The 19,861-nt window shown below is 34.8% G+C and overlaps 1 protein-coding gene and 1 pseudogene across 2 annotated transcripts in view; one reads left to right on the forward strand and one right to left on the reverse strand.

Annotated features, from left to right (window-relative positions):
• The window catches only part of LOC148299570 (uncharacterized), a gene marked incomplete at its 3' end in the record, with an annotated part of 39,534 nt that extends 22,751 nt beyond the window's left edge, over positions 1-16,783 (reverse strand). The window contains exon 1 of the mRNA XM_088275927.1: positions 16,445-16,783. The remainder of the gene's footprint in view (positions 1-16,444) is intronic.
• Positions 8,216-18,292, forward strand: LOC148299571 (putative RNA-binding protein 46 pseudogene; annotated as a pseudogene). The gene is made up of 3 exons (XR_015839061.1): positions 8,216-8,906; positions 13,897-14,276; positions 18,043-18,292. The product of XR_015839061.1 is annotated as a putative RNA-binding protein 46 pseudogene (transcript).
• The last annotated feature ends 1,569 nt before the right edge of the window (positions 18,293-19,861 follow it).

The following is a 19,861-nucleotide window of genomic DNA, read 5'->3' on the forward strand; positions in this document are numbered from 1 at the left end:
GTAATGGTCAGCACGCTCGGCTACCGTTCTGGAGGTCCCGGGTTCGATTCCGAAGGGGGGTAAAATAAATAGAAGTGATTTTTTCACTGTCATATTTATTCAATATTATCCTGGACTGGTACCTGAAGCGGAGGGCTGATCACCTTTCCTTCATGTGTAAACGATCAAGATAACACTGCGTTTATATGACGCAGTGCCCTATGCACCAGAGGGCTGATCACCTTTCCTTCATGTGTAAACGATCAAGATAACACTGCGTTTATATGACGCAGTGCCCTATGCACCATTGGGGTGCGGATAAGGGTTTTATTATTATTATTATTTAGTATTATTCATTCGAAAACACGATAAAATAATGCATTACATCGTTTAAAACTTTATGCTTTGTCAAAATTAAGTAGTTAGCGTTTTGGGAGTTCAGTTCATTTCGAAAATTCGATGTAGATAGCGTCTTATCCGCCTGAAAACTAGGCATAATTTATTTTATAAATATTTTTGTTTGTTTATTTTGTAGATAACGGTCAGTTGATAACATGCAGCAAATATCCCAAAATTCACAAAAATGCAGTTAGAGTAGGTACTTTACGTAGGGCACGTCTACATAATCTTATAATAAAAAAATACACAAATTCTTATAAAACTGTACTAATTTTTAAAAGCACGTGCAAAAAATACATAATAATCAAAGAAAACACTTCGTTTTTTACCACTTGAGTTTTATTATATACTACATGTGGAGATTGTGATAGAAAATATATTGGCCAAACTGCGAGAAATTTAAAGATTAGAATTAAAGAACATCATAGCGGTCTTGTTAGTAATTATTTTTCGGAATTTGCAAATCATATAATAGATACTAATCACTCATTTCACTCTCATAAATTAAAATTATTACACCTTGTTCCATATAAAGGCCAAATTATGAATTATCTTGAAAATTTAGAAATACAAAAAAACCTGAATTCTAATAATAATTTATTAAATAATATATTGTTTCAAAATTCTTCGCCATTGCTTTCAATTTTTCCTTTGTTTTCAAACTCCGTTCCTTGACTAACCCCTTCCCCTTGCTTTCCCCTCTCCTTATTTATAGAAAAATTTTATATTTTATATTTTAGTTTCAGACCTGAATGATGGAAGTTTAACTTCTGAAACATGTAGTCTATAATAAAACTCAAGTGGTAAAAAACGAAGTGTTTTCTTTAATTATTGTAATATGTCTTACCACAAAGTTAATGCCGAAACAATAAACAAAAAATACATATTGTTTTAAATTTTCAAACATAAGGCAGAACAGAGGAACAGACGGAGACAGAGGAACAGAGTGAATGGTGCACTAAAATCAGTTTTAGCAAATAACAATCTATCAGCGGAAGCTAAACTGGCAGTACACAATGGAGTTCTGGTTTCAACCCTTATGTATGGAAGCGAAGCATGTAGTTGGCAAAAGAAGGATGAGAGCAGACTGAATGCAGTCGAAATGCGATCCCTCAGACGAATGTGTGGCAAAACGATGTTTGATGGATGTTCGAATGATGAAATAAGGAAAGAATGTAAGGCTGAGATAAGCATTATCGATAAAATTAAGAAAGGTGTGTTGAGATCGTTTGGACATGTGGAGCGTATGAGTGAAGAAAGAACGGTCAAACAAATTTATGGGGCGAATGTAGTTGGAAAAAGAAGCAGAGGACGACCGAGGAAAACTTGGCACAATCAGGTATGTCAAATACTTGAAAGCGGCCGGGTCAGGAGTCGTAATAATCGTCGGATATGTATGAGGAGATGCATGAATGTAGAAGAGGCAAAGAATGTTTGCAAAGACAGAGTGGTGTGGCGTTCGATTCTCTCTGCCTACCCCTGCGGGGAAGCGGCGTGATGGTTAGTTAGTTAGTTTAAGACAATATCTATCCATTACCTAGGCCAAGTTGTGTTATCAGTATTGAAATTGCATGAAATATAAAAAATAAAACTTTTGAATACACTAATTTGGAAGGAATAAATAAATATCCCGCTTATCGTACACGACATATCTAGCAAGTTGACCGTACCGATGTATGTGATCATCGACTGTAATAGTATGACGGACGCGTCGCGTGCTACGCGCGCACTGTGACACTTTGTGATCAGAGTACGCGTCCACTTGATGACGTCCTAATTAAACAGGTCGCTTGAGTCCCCTTTTCGCTCACTGCTTTCAAGGACGTCATAAATCAAAAAACTTGATTTTTCAGGAGAACCTTTTAAAGTTTAAAAATATAATACAATGTATTAAAAATTAATATCAAGCCACTTATTGAACTTTTTACTATGCAACATATCTTTTTAGGTAAAACCTGAAGGTTTTTTCTCAATTCGAAAAAATATTTTGTATATTTAAAATAATAATAAAACAATAAATTTTCTTCGAAATGCAAAAACAACATTTTCTGACCTGTAGCGGGTAAATATTAAGTTAAAAATATGCCTCTTTTGCTGGGATATGGTACATTTTCTGGGCATTACGAAAACATGCACAACTGAAAGTTGTCGATTTATGATTCATGGCGGTCTTGAAAGGAGTGAGCGATATGTTCTGATGAATTTAAGCGAAAGTATTTTTCATATTACTTTTTGACATCTTAACATAGGCGAATAAGAATATGGAAGTCTAGGTAATTACGGGGCTTACGACCAGGGTTGCCGGATCTTTTCCAAATAAATACCGAACAGTGTAAAAAGAGATATAAACAACCGAGTGTTTTTGCCTAGAATTTTCACTCATGAATTATATGAAATTATAGTAACTTTAAACATAAAGAGTAAATCCACTCACAAGTAGGCATAGGCTATGAAACTTTTAAAGTTGAAGCCTGAGTAGGGACATGATAAACGGTGTTGCATAAGCCGTAGCTAGATTTCAGAGTCACTTGGACGTTAGGTAATTCAAAAAAGAGATATAAGTTTTTTTTAAGACATAACAAAAATGAGAATCAAATATTTTGATTAGATAATATTTAGTAAATAATATTAAGTTCCTATCAGCGAGAGCTAAACTGGCAGTACACAACGGAGTCCTGGTTCCAAACCTAATGTATGGAAGTGAAACATAGAGTTGGGAAAGAAGGATGACAGTAGACGGAATGCAGTCGAAATGCGATCTCTCAGAAGAATGTGCGACAAAACGATGTATGATAGATGTTCGAATAGTGAAATAAGGAAGGAATACAAGGCTGAGACAAGCATATATATATATATATATATATATATATATATATATATATATATATATATATATATATATATATATATATATATATATATATATATATATATATATATATATATATATATATATATATATATATATATATATATATATATATATATATATATATATATATATATATATATATATATATATATATATATATATATATATATATATATATATATATATATATATATATATATATATATATATATATATATATATATATATATATATATATATATATATATAATATATATATATATATATATATATATATATATATATATATATATATATATATATATATATATATATATATATATATGTATATATATAATAATAATAATAATAAAAAATTAAACCCTCATCCGCACCCCAATAGTGCATAAGGCACTGCACCATATAAACGCAGTGTTATCTAGATCGTTAACACGCGAAGTAAAGGTGATTAGCCCTCCGCTTCAGGTACAAGTCCAAGGTAATATTGAATAAATATTAGAGTGAAAAAAATCACTTATATTAATTTGACCCCTCCCTGGGAATCGAACCCGAGACCTCCAGTACGGTAGTCGAGCGTGCTGACCATTGCATCACGGAGGTGGACAAATTTAAGTCTATTCAAATCCATAATTGATGAGAAATTAACTTTTGATTAAATGATTTTCTTATCGGTTTATAGCCGGCTTAATGTTGCCATTTCGGCATTTAAAAAGTTTAATATCCCTTTCACGTGTTATTAGTGTTTATATATCACTGGTTATTTACATGCAGAGTGGTGTGGCGTTCTATTATCTCTGCCTACTCTCAGGGGAAACGGCGAAATAGTTTGTTTATTTTTATTATTTATCAATTACATCAGACGATCGCTCAGGCACAGGTAGGTACAGGACTAAATGCTCCGGTCAGTCTACACCTACCTGTGAATTCTTACATTACGCATAGCAACGGTCGCCCCGTACTTGCAGCGACCCAAGGTATTACGTGTCGAAGTTACATATTTGGCACAGTTCTAATCTCCAAAATAACACCGGAGTCTGAATCAGACTGCATTGCATCAGACTGATACTGAACTACTAAACTATGTGCCCCGTTAAATAAAAAAGCGCTTTTATTGTACTCGCTCACAAACTTAATAAATCGCTCACTCCTTTCAAGAACGTCATAAATGAAAAATCGTCAATTTTCAGATGTGCATGCTTTCGGAATGCCCAGAAAATGTACTATATCCCAGCATATTTTAAACTTAATATTTACCCGCTACAGGGCAGAAAGTGTTGTTTTTGCATTTTGAAGAAAAGGTATTGTTTAATTTATTTTTTAAATGTACGAAATATTTTTCAAATGGAGAAAAAACCTCCAGGTTTTACCTAAAAAGATCTGTTGCACAATAAAAAGTTCAATAAATGGCTTGATATTTCTTTTTAATACATTGTATAGGGTCCGCCATCTAAAGTTTTTTTTTTCAACTAGTGCTTATTTCGTGAATGGTAACACTTAGCTCATGTCTGATTTGACAGATAATTAGTTTTATCCTTCCGCTGAGCGAATATGGTTGTGTATACGCTTGAACAACGCTGGGAAATATTGCGACATTACTTTGAAAATCATGGTAATGTTGCAGAATGTGTGCGAAAATTGCGTACGGTTTTTGGAAGAAGAGAAGCACCGTCAGCTCCGTATGTTCGTTATCTTGTGAAAAAAGTGAAAGAAACTGGCATCCTCATCGATAAACCAAAGCGTGAAAAGCCAAAAACAGTGCGTACACCCGAGAATATCGATGTTGTGGCAGAAAGTGTGCGTGAAGCGCCATCAACATCAATTCACCGTCGTTCTCAACAATTGAACATTTCGGAGACATCATTGAGACGAATTTTGCATAAAGACCTTGGTATGACGCCATACAAAGTCCAATTGGTTCAGGAGTTGAAGCCAACTGACCATCCAATGCGTTTTCGCTTCGCTGAGTGGGCCTGCGATCGACTTACAGAAGATGCCGATTTTGCCAAAAAAATCATCTTTTCGGATGAAGCTCATTTTGATCTTGGCGGGTATGTAAACAAGCAAAATTGTCGTATTTGGGGAACAGAAAACCCGCACGCATACATTGAAAAGCCGGTACACCCAAAACGAGTCACTGTTTGGTGCGGATTTTGGTCCAGAGGCATAATTGGGCCATTTTTCTTTGAAAATGAGCAAGGAGTGGCCGTTACAGTCAATGGCGATCGTTATCGGGCCATGTTGAACGGATTTTTGTTCACAAAAATTGAAGAGGAGGATATTGGCAACATTTGGTTTCAACAGGACGGCGCTACGTGCCACACAGCCGAAGCTACACTCGATGTTTTGCGCCCTGTTTTCAAAAAAAAAAGTTATTTGGCGGACCCTTTATTATATTTTTAAAGTTAAAAAACTTTCTTCTGAAATATCAAGTTTTTTATTTATGACGTTCTTGAAAGGAGTGAACGAAATGTGTTTATTTACCAAATGACATTCAGTTTTGATATTCGGTAATATTCGGTAGAGAATAAATCAGAAAGGTTCGATTTGTGTAATTTAAAAAAAAATGGGTACCTATTTTGATTTCAACTGTTTTTTTTCGTATTCTTATGTTTTGAAATGTTAAAATTTGCTTTATCACATATTTACAAATTAGTTGTAAGATAGGGTTTATTTTATTAATTCATTAATAATATAAATGGTGGGGCATCAATCGGAAAAGTATTCTCTGTTTTGTATTGAAATTCGTACGATTTATAAAAAAAAAATAATTGAAAAACGGGTATGTATGTGCCCTATTTTGACTTCAACTAGAGACATCTATTGGTGAGATGTAAAGAAGCTTTTTATTAAGCAGAAACTCTTATATTAGTGAAGTTCTAGTGATTCATGAACAAGGTTTCTAAATTGGTTCATATATATAGAACTTCCAAGAATTTGAGTAGTGTGGTTGTCAATAATGGGTAAAATTGGTGAATGTTACACGTGTGTAAAGTGATTACTTAAACCAGCCTATGACGGTCGTAAGCCCCGTAAATGCCCAGACTTCCATATTCTTCTTCATCTTTGATGAGATATCAAAAAATAATATGAAAATAACTCCTGTATTTGGAGATAATCCAGATTTTGTGAACAAGTATTTGGACACACTCAAAATGTTGTATTTACAAATGAGTTAAAAATAAACCTTTTTTTGTTTAAGCGTTATTAATCATATTCTAGTGACAAACGTATCATTTGGCGCTTTCAAAAAGATTAAATTTACAAAATAATTTATCGTAATAGGTAGGTATATCGCTCACTCCTTTCAAGAACGTCATAAATCAAAAATCGTCAATTTTCAGTTGTGCATGTTTTCGGAATGCCCAGAAAATGTACTATATCCCAGAAAAAGTGGCATATTTTAAATTAATATTTACCCGCTACAGGGCAGAAAATGTTGTTTTTGCATTTTGAAGAAAAGGTATTGTTTAATTTTTTTTATTTAAATATATAAAATATTTTTTAAATGGACAAAAAACCTTCATGTTTTACCTAAAAAGAAGTGTTGCACAATAAAAAGTTCTTTAAGTGGCTTGATATTTATTTTTAATACATTGTGTTATATTTTTAAACTTTAAAAACGTTCTCCTGAAAAATCAAGTTTTTTGATTCATGACGTTCTTGAAAGAAGTGAGCGATATATTTATAATTATTTTAATCGTTTGTTACGTGTAGTGCGCGAGCGTTCTAAGAGCGCTCGTGCACTACGCGGAATTTTACCGTCCAGCAGTGCGGTTTTTTTTTAAATATAAGTGACGACAGTTTAGCATGATCGAATATACGCGCACCGTGATCACGCACCGATCCGAAGAAAGAAATCAATCCAAGCCAATTATCTGTTTTATCATGCTAACTGAAGTGCCGGACGGTAAAACACCTTTGTATGGTTTGGAGGCGGGGCCATGGTAATAGTATTAGTGATCGTATAGTTAGTGATGGCCCGTTCAGATGTACTGACCAAGAGATGCGGATCCCAGTTCCCGGACCCGTTCTCTCGTTCACGTAGATGAGCTGAAAGCTCTCGTTAAATTGAACGTTAAACTGACGGCTCTGTGGATTCGCTTAGATTCGTGATCTTTCTTGGATTGTTTTTATTATATAAATGGAAATAATGTTTATCATGAAACTTGTTAATTTTCATATTATTTTTTGACATCTTAACATAGATGAAAAATAATATGTTATAAGTCTAGGCATTTAGAAGCTTACGACCGTCATAGGTTGGTTTATGTGATCACTTTACACACGTGTTACATACACCAATTCTACCCATGATTGACAACCATACAAGACACTAAAATTCTTGGAACTTCTATATATATATATATATATATATATATATATATATATATATATATATATATATATATATATATATATATATATATATATATATATATATATATATATATATATATATGTGTATATATATATATATATATATATATATATATATATATATATATATATATATATTTAAAGTAAGCTTTATAGATTAGAGCTAATATTGTACGCTGTAAATTAAGCGGCATGGAAAAGGGAAATATAAATATTTCAACTTATGTTTTTATCACATTGTTGTATTTTTTTTTTTGGTGAAAACGATTGTAAATATGTACTTGAATATCGGATCCTTTATTTCATTCATCTTGTTCATGGGCGCATGAATTAATGAACGAATGACGCGATAACCCAACAACAAAATGAAATTGATCCGTTTCTAATTAATCACTATGCTGTTGCGGAAAGAACGGATCTCAGTTCACGGTTGTATGTGGTATGTATCCTTTACTTGGATCATATAAATTAGTTAGTCTGTGCTTGAGCTGGGATCCACGCAGATTGTAATATATAGTGGGCGCTCGGCGTCGGTGCTCTCAGTCTGCCTTCTATTGCGGGCAGGAGTGGACGGTTATATGTGTACTTGTGAATATATACATATATATTTTTTTTCTGACATTTTCTCCCGTCGCGATAGAAAATGGATTCTAATATGGTTAGAGCTGTGTCATCATATGACGGGTGTCCTATAATCCAAAAAAATGGTCAGCGACATTATGGGCCTCCCCCGTTCTGGAGAGGTCCTGCGCCGAAAGGTTGCGAGTGCTTCATAGGAAGAATTCCCAGGGATTGTTTCGAGGACGAGTTGATTCCCGTTCTCAAGTTAGCCGGAGTGATATTCGAGCTGCGCCTGATGATGGATTTCTCCGGATACAACCGCGGGTTCGCTTTTGTGCGGTACACCACGGAAGCGGCTGCGGGCAAAGCCGTGTTGAAGCTCAACGATTACCCGGTGCGTCCCGGCTTCAAGATCGGGGTCACGAAATCCGTGGACAACAAGCGCTTGTTCGTGGGGGGCATAAACTATAAAGCCACCAAAGAGGAAGTATTCTCCTACTTCGAGGACGTGGTCGAGGGGATCGTGGACGTGATCATGTACCCGTCTCTCAAGGACCGTCGGAGAAACAGGGGCTTCGTGTTCCTGGAGTTCGAGAGCCACGAGCGTGCCGCCCACGCGCGTAGACTGCTCATTCCAGCTGCCCTGGCGCTAGGAAACGGGCTGAAGGTGGATTGGGCCGAGCCGGAACCGGAAGTTGACAACTCCATCATGAATAAGGTCAGTTTTTTTCTAAACTCCATCTGCCCGCGGCGGTTATTGCGTCCTGGGCATGGGCGCCCGCACTTGCCCCCACCCTGGTTTGATTGAAAATAGTCAAATGCTGTTTGTGTTAATAAAAAAAAATGTTGCCACAGTTAGTATGCCCTTCATAATAAGTGTGCTATCCGTTAACCATGCAAATACGCTACAGTAAATTAAAACTATGTACATTAAAACGTTACTAAGAATATTCTGCCCCCCCTAGATAATTTTCTGCGGGCGCCCGTGGTCCTGGGGGAAAAATTTCAAAAGTAATGGTATTTTTCCTTAGATTTCGCGTAGGGTTTTTAACTTGCCACTTTCCCTACAAAAGTGTTTGCTTTGATTTTTCCTCAATACAGTGCTTGTGAACTTGCTTCAATTTCTAAGTGGAGTCGATGCGTACAGAGTTGAAAATATGTTTTATATATTTTTTTTAAACTTCTTACCTTTCATGTTCTTTTCTTATCAGAACCATATAATTATTTCGAAGAAAAGTTTATTTTGTTCAATGTTTTCAAGGTTTTAAGAAAAAAATCAATTTAATGTTACCTGGGTTTAGAAAAAAATGCTTAAACAGATAATTTATTTTTGTCCTTAAAACGGGACATCTACAAATTTTTATTAAAAAAAACGTATTTTTTCAGTTTTTACGTATTAATAAAAAGAAAAGGAATGTTGATTAAGAAAATCAGAGTAATAATAATAATAATAAAACCCTTATCCGCACCCCAATGGTGCATAGGGCACTGCGTCATATAAACGCAGTGTTATCTTGATGGTTTACACATGAAGGAAAGGTGATCAGCCCTCCGCTTCAGGTACCAGTCCAGGGTAATATTGAATAAATATGACAGTGAAAAAATCACTTATATTTATTTTACACCCCTTGGGAATCGAACCCGGGACCTCCAGAACGGTAGCCGAGCGTGCTGACCATTACACTACGGAGGCGGACTAATACTACTACTACTACTGCTACTGCTACTACTACTACTACTACTACTACTACTACTACTACTACTACTACTACCATCACGCCGTTTCCCCGCAGGGGTAGGCAGAGAGGATGGAACGCCACACTCTTCTGTCCTGACAAACACTCCTCGCCTCCTTCACATCCATACATCTAGACATACATGCCCTCCGATTACGCAGACTTTTGACACCGCCAGATTTTAGGTTCTGATTGATCTGATCGTGCCAAGTCTTTTTCGGTCGTCCACGTTCTGTTTTCCCTCTCACATTCGCCACATATATTTTCTTAGTCATTCTCTCGCTATCCATTCGCTCCACATGTCCATACCACCGCAAAGAACTCTTCCTAATCTTTTCAATTATTCCTCGTTCAGCCTTACATTCCTTTCTTATATCGTTTTTTTTATATCGGCGGACTAATAAATAATAGAAATATGAGAAAATTATGTTGTTTTATATTTTTTCTGATAATCAATCTAGGATTTGTTCAGCAAAGTTATATGAAACGACTATACTACAAAAAACCGTAGATTTTTTGCACTATTTTTAAAAATTGTTACCGTGTTTTGCTCTTTTTCTTGAAAACGGGACATTGCGACGTCCCGAAACTTGACTTGGGGACAACGGGACAAGCTATCTAAAAACGGGACGTATGGTCACTTTACAAATGCTGCGCCTTAAGCGTTACTTTGGTATTCTTATGTGGCGTCCAGTATAAATATCGGGAAAAGAAAGGAACGCAACAATCGCGAGTGTTTTTGCCTAGAATTTTCACTCATGAATTACGTGAATTTAGTCATGAAGCGTAATATTAGTGTTTATAACTGTTTTTTTTTTTAATTACCTTACGTCCAAGTAACTCTGAAATCTAGCTACGGCTTATGCAACACCGTTTATCATGTCCCTACTCAGGCTTCAACTTTATAAGTTTCATAGCCTATGCCTACTTGTGAGTGGATTTACTCTTTATGTTTAAAGTTACTATAATTTCATGTAATTCATGAGTGATAATTCTAGGCAAAAACACTCGCTATCTCGCTAGAGGCATGAGTTTATACATTTCATTGATTCTTAGTTAGCAGTGAAGTTACTTAGGTGTAAGATTTTAATTAGATTTTAATTTTAATAATTAATTTAATAATTAATTTTAATAGAATGGGCGGCCTCGTCAGGGGGGGCGGCCGGTCCAAGTGTGTTGGTGATGTGATAATGTAGTGGAAGTCTGTATTTGTAGTGTTTATAAACTGCATTACAAGGTTGACTCTTGGGAGATGCGTTGAGTTTTATTCCGTAATAAAACAAAGCTGCTTTATTACGGTACATTAGAAACAATCTTTTATTTTGCTGATGCTTTTTATTTTATTACGACTAATTTTAGAGATGTAATTATTTTTATAACGGCTACGGGTAGGTAGCAAGTCGCGCAAATATTTCACTAAAATGCTTGGCAGGGCGCCATCCTCATTGAACTTGGCGCAGGAGCGTCTAAAGCTGGCCTGGCCAACCCACATTACACCCCGGGCCGCATCGATGTATCGACGCATAAATTAATACTACTACTACTACTACTACCATCACGCCGTTTCCCCGCAGGGGTAGGCAGAGAGGATGGAACGCCACACTCTTCTGTCCTGACATACACTCCTCGCCTCCTTCACATCCATACATCTAGTCATACATGCCCTCCGATTACGCAGACTTTTGACACCGCCAGATTTTAGGTTCTGATTGATCTGATCGTGCCAAGTCTTTTTCGGGCGTCCACGTTCTGTTTTCCCTCTCACATTCGCCACATATATTTCTTAGTCATTCTCTCGTTATCCATTCGCTCCACATGTCCATACCACAACAAAGAACTCTTCCTAATCTTTTCAATTATTCCTCGTTCAGCCTTACATTCCTCTCTTATATCGTCATTTTTAATTCTGTCATACAATGATTTTCCACACATTCGTCTGAGGGAGCGCATTTCAACAGCGTTCACTCTGCTTTCATCCTTCCTTAAAATAATAATAATAAAAATTATAAAAAAATATATAAATATATATATATATATATATATATATATATATATATATATATATATATATATATATATATATATATATATATATATATGTATATATATATATATATATATATATATATATATATATATATATATATATATATATATATATATATATATATATATATATATATATATATATATATATATATATATATATATATATATATATATATATTTATATATTATATAAACATATTAACACGTTGTCGGCGGGACACGGCATTTGCCGTTTTTCGCGGACTGTCGGTCAACCGCGGGACACGGCAAATGCCGTTTTTGTCGACTGTCGGTTATCGGCGGGAAACGGCAATATAAGGGTATGTTGTTCAATATACAGCGTGAAATAAAACGCGTTGAAGGGTAATCTGCTACCTGGGTGCTAGGCGACAGTCTGTTGACGTTATTTGAGATGCCTTGTCCGGATTGGCTAGTGTGTAGCTTGTAAAGGCATCGCCAGAAATCTGGAGTTTTTATGCGATCTTAATCTCCAGTTTAGTTTGAGTCATTTCACTATCGGACTATTTTTCATACAGCTCGCACTGTTTTGTTTACTGTTTGGTATTTTATTATTTGAATATATTAGCATTGTATAGGGAATGATACCTCGGAGGGAAGACTATTTTTTAGAGTATACAATGCTTCTAAAATTGTGAAATACGGAATTCTTATTAAAAATTATGATTATAATTTATTTAGATGATCAAATGTCATATATGATTTCTTTGAAAGTTTCAATCGAAAATATTATTTGGTTTAGAAATTGTGTCAATTTTAAGAAAGCGATATATTTTTGCGCTAATCGCGAAAAACGTCCGCTATAGGCTAGAGTCTATTGTTCGAAGCGCCCGACTACAATGTGTTAATTAGGTACTTTTCAAACTTTTTTGCACGTAATGCCGTTTGATGTTATACTTTTTCAGGATACAAACAGAATCATTACATTTATAGTTTAAAGTCCATCTGTCTTAAAAACTTCTCAGTTCTTCTGTTACTCTTCTCTTCTTTAGTCCAACGTCTTTACCACTTGACGCCATTACGGGTCTTGAAATTGCCAGGATAGTGATATACTCCCATGTATGGGATATGATACGAACTACGCACGATGTAATGTTCTTTTGGTGGTTTTGTGTGATTTGCTCCGCCGGCCGCATGCGGCCCGCGGGCCGCGGGTTGGCCGCCCTTAGTCTTAAGGTTAAATGTACGCCTATTATGCCATTTATGTATGCCTAACGCAGCGGGCGGCATGCTGAGTTCGCTGCGTTGCCGCCCATCTGTCTAGCTCCTCCCAACGCGATCTGGATCCGTCAGACGGGGGGAATATCTAATTTAACTCTTACCACTCTGTAGGCCAGACATTCTGGCCCGTATTATTCTAGTAGGCAGCTCCGTGGGCCACAATGTCTGGCCAGGTATAACTTAAATCACTGATTTCTCTACCACCTACATATATTTCAACAAAAAATAATTCAGATAAATACGGTTAATCTTAATTAACATGGTCATACGAATTGCCAGACAGAATGTCCCAAAATATATATATATATATATATATATATATATATATATATATATATATATATATATATATATATATATATATATATATATATATATATATATATATATATATATATATATATATATATATATATATATATATGTATATATATATATATATGTATATATATATATATATATATATATATATATATATATATATATATATATATATATATATGTATATATATATATATATATATATATATATATATATATATATATATATATGTATATATATATATATATATATATATATATATATATATATATATATATATATATATATATATATATATATATATATATATTTTTTTTATTTTTTTTTTTTTTTATTTTTTTTTTAATAATTTTTATTTGCAGGTTACGGTACTCTACGTGAGAAATCTTGATTATGAGACAACCCAAGACGAAATACTAAGCCTCTTCTCGTACATTATCGATCCATCATCCATAAGGAAGGTCAAAAAAATACAGGACTACGCCTTCGTCCATTTCGCGACGCGGCGAGCCGCCGAACGCGCCTTGGGGAGGATCGGCAACATCCCATGGGTGACACGCGGTGACGCGGTGGTAACGCTGGACGTCACGTGGGCCAGGCCGCCCAAGTATGCGCGCGGCAAGCGGCCATCGGACGAGAACAACAACAACCGCAACAACAACAACAACAGCAACAGCAACAGCAGGAGCGTCGTCCAGAAGCCCACCGATTTCGTCAATTCGTTACTCCATTTTTGCGCTTCGTAAGTTTATTTTATTTTATTTTTATTATTATTCTTGTCCGCCTCCGTAGTGTAATGGTCAGCATGCTCGGCTACCGTTCTGGAGGTCCCGGGTTCGATTCCCAGGGGGGTTTAATAAATATAAGTGATTTTTTCACTATAATATTTATTCAATATTACACTGGACTGGTACCTGAAGTGGAGGGCTGATCACCTTTCCTTCATGTGTAATCGATCGAGATAACACTGCGTTTATATGAAGCAGTGCCCTATGCACCATTGGGGTGCGGCAAGGGATTTATTATTTATACGCTACTATTGTACCATTTACATAATAAGAATAAAGAACATATCAATTCATCAAATTGTTTCAAACTACTCACATGTTATAAATGTTATATAAAGAATAAAAATAAAATAAAACAATAGAAAAATATATACTATAAAAATATTATTATTATTTTGAAAGTAAACAATAACATAAATAAACTAAATTAAACTAAAACTAAAAATTATTAATTTTATGTTTCGGCATTCACATTGTGGTTAGAAAATTGTAAAAGAAAAAAAAACACTAACTAACTAACCATCACGCCGCTTCTGTTTTCGTATAGCAACAACATTAATCGTCATCATTAATTGTCATAGGATTTATAACTTATTAACTAACCATCACTCCGCTTCCCCGCAGGGGTAGGCAGAGAGAATAGAACGCCACACCACTCTGTCTTTGCAAACATTCTTCGCCTCTTCCACGTTCATGCATCTCCTCATACATACCCGCCGATTGTTACGACTCCTAACCTGACCACTTTCAAGTATCCTAACCTATTACATTCGCATTATAAATTTGTTTTACCGTTCCTTCCTCACTCACTCGTTCTACATGTCCAAACCATCTCAACACACCTTTCTCAATTTTATCGATAATGCTTATCTCAGCTTTGCATTCCTTCCCTATTCGCACATCTATCATGCATTGTAAAAGAAAAACGCTTGTTTTTTAGCACTTGAGTTTATTTTATTATAACGATTAGTTTCGGAAGCTATGCCTTCCACCTTCAGATCTAAATATAACATAATTTAAATATGAAACAATATTATTTTAAAATTAAAATATAACTCTGTTCTAAAATAACTATTGATATTTTATTATAACGTAATTATAATGTCTACCAGTTTCGAAACCAACCGCTGCTTTTTCAAGACTTATTAATACTTGTATTAATCAGATTTAAAAATTATTATAAAACGATGTATGATAGATGTTCGAATAGTAAAATAAGGAAGGAATGCAAAGCTGAGATAAGCATTATCGATAAAATCAAGAAAGGTGTGTTGAGATGGTTTGGACACGTAGAGCGAATGAGTGAAGAAAGAACGGTAAAACAAATTATGAGGCGAATGTAATTGTAAAAAGGAGTAGAGACCGAGAAAAACATGGCACGATCAGGTATGCTTGAAATACTTGAAAGTGGTTAGGTTAGGAGTCGTAACAATCGGCGGGTATGTATGAGGAGATGCATAAACGTGGAAGAGGCGAAGAATGTTTACAAAGACAGCGTGGTGTGGCGTTCTGTTCTTTCTGCGGAAGCGGCGTGATGGTTAGTTAGTTTTTTTTAGATTAAAAAATTAGACAAAACTCCTTTTATGAATGTGATGAGACGTCATCACAAAATGTCCCTCATTTAGTGTGGATATGTCCAATTTTTAAAGAAGAAAGATTTAAATTGGCAATAGAACGTGCGAAAGAAGGTATGCAGTTGACAATAATTACGCAATAAGGCGTAAGATCCATCAGATTTAGTTGTCTCATTTAGAAAATATGACAAAACGGATAAGTCAAATTATCGAACTATGTGATAAATCTTGATTGATATAAGATATTGAATCCATTGTATTTATTGTAGTGTTTTTAGGGATGAACCTTATTCATTTATTATTTACTATACATGTTCTATTCACTATCATTTTCTTATCTATACAAACTGAATATGCAATAAATCCATGTACATAATAACTAATAAATATTATTAAAAATAAATCTAGAAGAGAAGTGTATCATAAAGAGCTCTTGTCATATTTGCAAAGTTTTCGCATTTAGTAACCTAAGTATTGAAATGAGGAATGAATTAACAAAAACGGATTGTCATTAGCCGGTGAAAATGATTAAAATTTTAAAAACTTACCAGCTTAGAATATAATTTGCACTTTGACCTTAGCTCAGCTCTCGAGGTAGGTACTGAAACTCGACGTATTTGACGTTTCGTCCAGAGCTAACACCGGCGGCCATTTTGTATGCTCTTGTTTGACTTCGTTTTTCTTGAATGTGGAACTCATTGTCGATAGGTTCTTATTTAGAAAATATGATAAGGCGGAGAAGACAAATAAACGAACTGTGATAAATCTTGATTAATATAACATATTGAATCCATTGTATTGGATTGTTTTTAAGGATCAACCTTATTCATTTATTATTTACTATGCATATTCACTTTCATAACGATCTCTCATCTAAAGCCAGCTGTTTTCTAGAACAGACAAATAGCTGAAATTACTAATTTATTTACAACATTTTGAGTGTGTCCAAATACTTGTGCACAAAATCTGGATTATCTCCAATTACAGGAGTTATTTTAATATTATTTTTTGACATCTCATCAAAGATGAAGAAGAATATGGAAGTCTGGGCATTTACGGGGCTTACGACCGTCATAGGCTGGTTTAAGTGATCACTTTACACACGTGTAACATTCACCAATTCTACCCATTATTGACAACCACACTACTCAAATTCTTGGAAGTTCTAAATATATATGAACCAATTTAAAAAACCTTGTTCTTGAATCACTAGAACTTCACTAGAGACATCTATAGGATTCGGACCTCACATACTAATATAAGAGTTTCTGCTTAGTAAAAAGCTTCTTTACATCTCACCAATAGATGTCTCTAGTGAAGTTCTAGTGATTCATGAACAAGGTTCCTAAATTGGTTCATATATATAGAACTTCCAAGAATTTGAGTAGTGTGGTTGTCAATAATGGGTAGAATTGGTGAATGTTACACGTGTGTAAAGTGATCACTTAAACCAGCCTATGACGGTCGTAAGCCCCGTAAATGCCCAGACTTCCATATTCTTCTTCATCTTTGATGAGATGTCAAAAAATAATACTAATTTATATTTGAAGCACTAACATTGTGATTTTCCATTTTATAATTAAAATGTAGCTTTGTTTTAAAATCACTATAAATCTTATTTTAACCTAATTATAATGTCTACCGGTTTCGAAGCTAACCGCTTCTTTATCAAGACTGATTTATACTAATCATTATAATAATCAGTATTTATCAGCCTTGATAAAGAAGCGGTTAGCTTCGAAACCTGTAGACATTATAATTAAGTTATAATAAAATATTTATGTCTGCCTCCGTAGTGTAATGGTCAGCACACTCGGCTACCGTTCTGGAGGTCCCGGGTTCGATTCCCAGGGGGGTCAAATAAATATAAGTGATTTTTTAACTCTAATATTTATTCCATATTACCCTGGACTGGTACCTGAAGCGAAAGACTGATCACCTTTCCTTCATGTGTTAACGATCAAGATAACACTGCGTTTGTATGATGCAGTGCCCTATGCACCATTGGGGTGCGGATAAGGGTTTGAAAAAAAATATTTATAGTGATTTTAAAACAAAGCTACAATTTAATTATGAATTATGTAAGCACAAATAATATTTTTTTTTAAAAATGATTTAAGTGATTTTATTCGATTATAATTTTCAGGCGTAACTGGGAGATTCCAGAATACACGTACATCGATAACCCTGCTGAAAGAAAACTAACTGTTTCTGTAATACTGCCAGGGATTGTATCGCCTCACAACAATAAAACCTATTTTTTGGGACCGTTTGCAGCTACAGGGGAAATGACAGAAGATAAAATGATTGTTCAGGAAGCCGCTGCCCGTATTGCTTTGAAGTGTATCATAGTAAGTTTCCTAATTTTCGATTATCCCTTAATTATAACTTACTAACTAACCATCACGCCGCTTCCCCGCAGGGGTAGGCAGAGAGAATAGAGAGCCACACCACTCTGTCCTTGCAAACATTCTTCGCCTCTTCAACGTTCATGCATCTCCTCATACATACCCGCCGATTGTTACAACTCCTAACCTGACCACTTTCAAGTATTTGGCATACCTGATCGTGCCATGTTTTTCTCGGTCTTCCTCTGCTTCTTTTTCCACTAACATTCGCCTCATAAATTTGTTTTACCGTAATCCCTTAATTATTGTAATAAGTATTACTTATCAACAATTATTACTTAAATCGATCACTCCTTTCAAGAACGTCATAAATCAAAAATCGTCAATTTTCAGTTGTGCATATTTTCGGAATGCCCAGAAAATGTACTATATCCCCGCAAAAGCGGCATATTTTAAACTTAATATTTACCCGCCACAGGGCAGAAAGTGTATTTTTTGCATTTTTAAGAAAAGGTATTGTTTAATTATTTTTTTTAAATATCCTTAATATTTTTCAAATGGAGAAAAAACCTTCAGGTTTTACCTTAAAAGATCTGTTGCACAGTAAAAAGTTAAAAAAGTGGCTTAGTATTTATTTTTAATACATTGTATTATATTTTTAACTTTAAAAACGTACTCCTGAAAAATCAATTTTTTTGTATTTATGACGTTCTTGAAAGGAGTGAGCGAAATGTTAAACTATTGGTAAATGGGGAGATTTTAGAACAGGTAGATGATTTCGTATATTTGGGTAGTATGTTTTCTAGGGATGGAAAGATTGATAAAGACATAGAAAAGAGAGTGAGTGCTGGGAATAGAGTGAATGGTGCTAACTAAAATCAGTTTTAGCAAATAAAAATCTATCAGCGAAAGCTAAACTGGCAGTACACAACGGAGTTCTGGTTCCAACCCTTATGTATGGAAGCGAAGCACGGAGTTAGCAGAAGAAGGATGAAAGCAGACTGAATGCAGACGAGATGCGATCTCTCAGACGAATGTGTGGCAAAACGATGTTTGATAGATGTTCGAATGATGAAATAAGGAAAGAATGCAAGGCTGAGATAAGTATTATCGATAAAATTAAGAAAGGTGTGTTGAGATGGAACGGAATGGATGGTGGAACGTATGAGTGAGGAAAGAACGGTTTAACAAATTTATGAGGCGAATGTAGTTGGAAAAAGAAGCAGAGGAAGACCGAGGAAAACCTGGCACAATCAGGTATGTCAAATACTTGAAAGCGGCCGAGTCAGGAGTCGTAATAATCGTCGGGCATGTATGAGGAGATGTATGAATGTAGAAGAGGCGAAGAATGTTTGCAAAGACAGAGTGGTGTGGCGTTCGATTCTCTCTGCCTACCCCTGCGGGGAAGCGGCGTGATGGTTAGTTAGTTAATGTTAAACTATATATAAACTTTGAAGTCAGTGACGTAATCACCCTGTCACGACTTGTATCACGTAATTATGTGAAATATAGTTAGTTTTGTTTTTTTTTACCATTCTTTTGTTATGTGATCCCAGTAGCATCAATAATATACTTTCTAAAACACTACACACGTGCGATATTAACCTATAAAATAGT

Source organism: Brachycentrus maculatus, unplaced genomic scaffold, assembly GCF_059751285.1.
Source record: "Brachycentrus maculatus isolate JH-2025_06_01 unplaced genomic scaffold, ASM5975128v1 h1tg001072l, whole genome shotgun sequence".
NCBI classification, from domain to species: domain Eukaryota; kingdom Metazoa; phylum Arthropoda; class Insecta; order Trichoptera; family Brachycentridae; genus Brachycentrus; species Brachycentrus maculatus.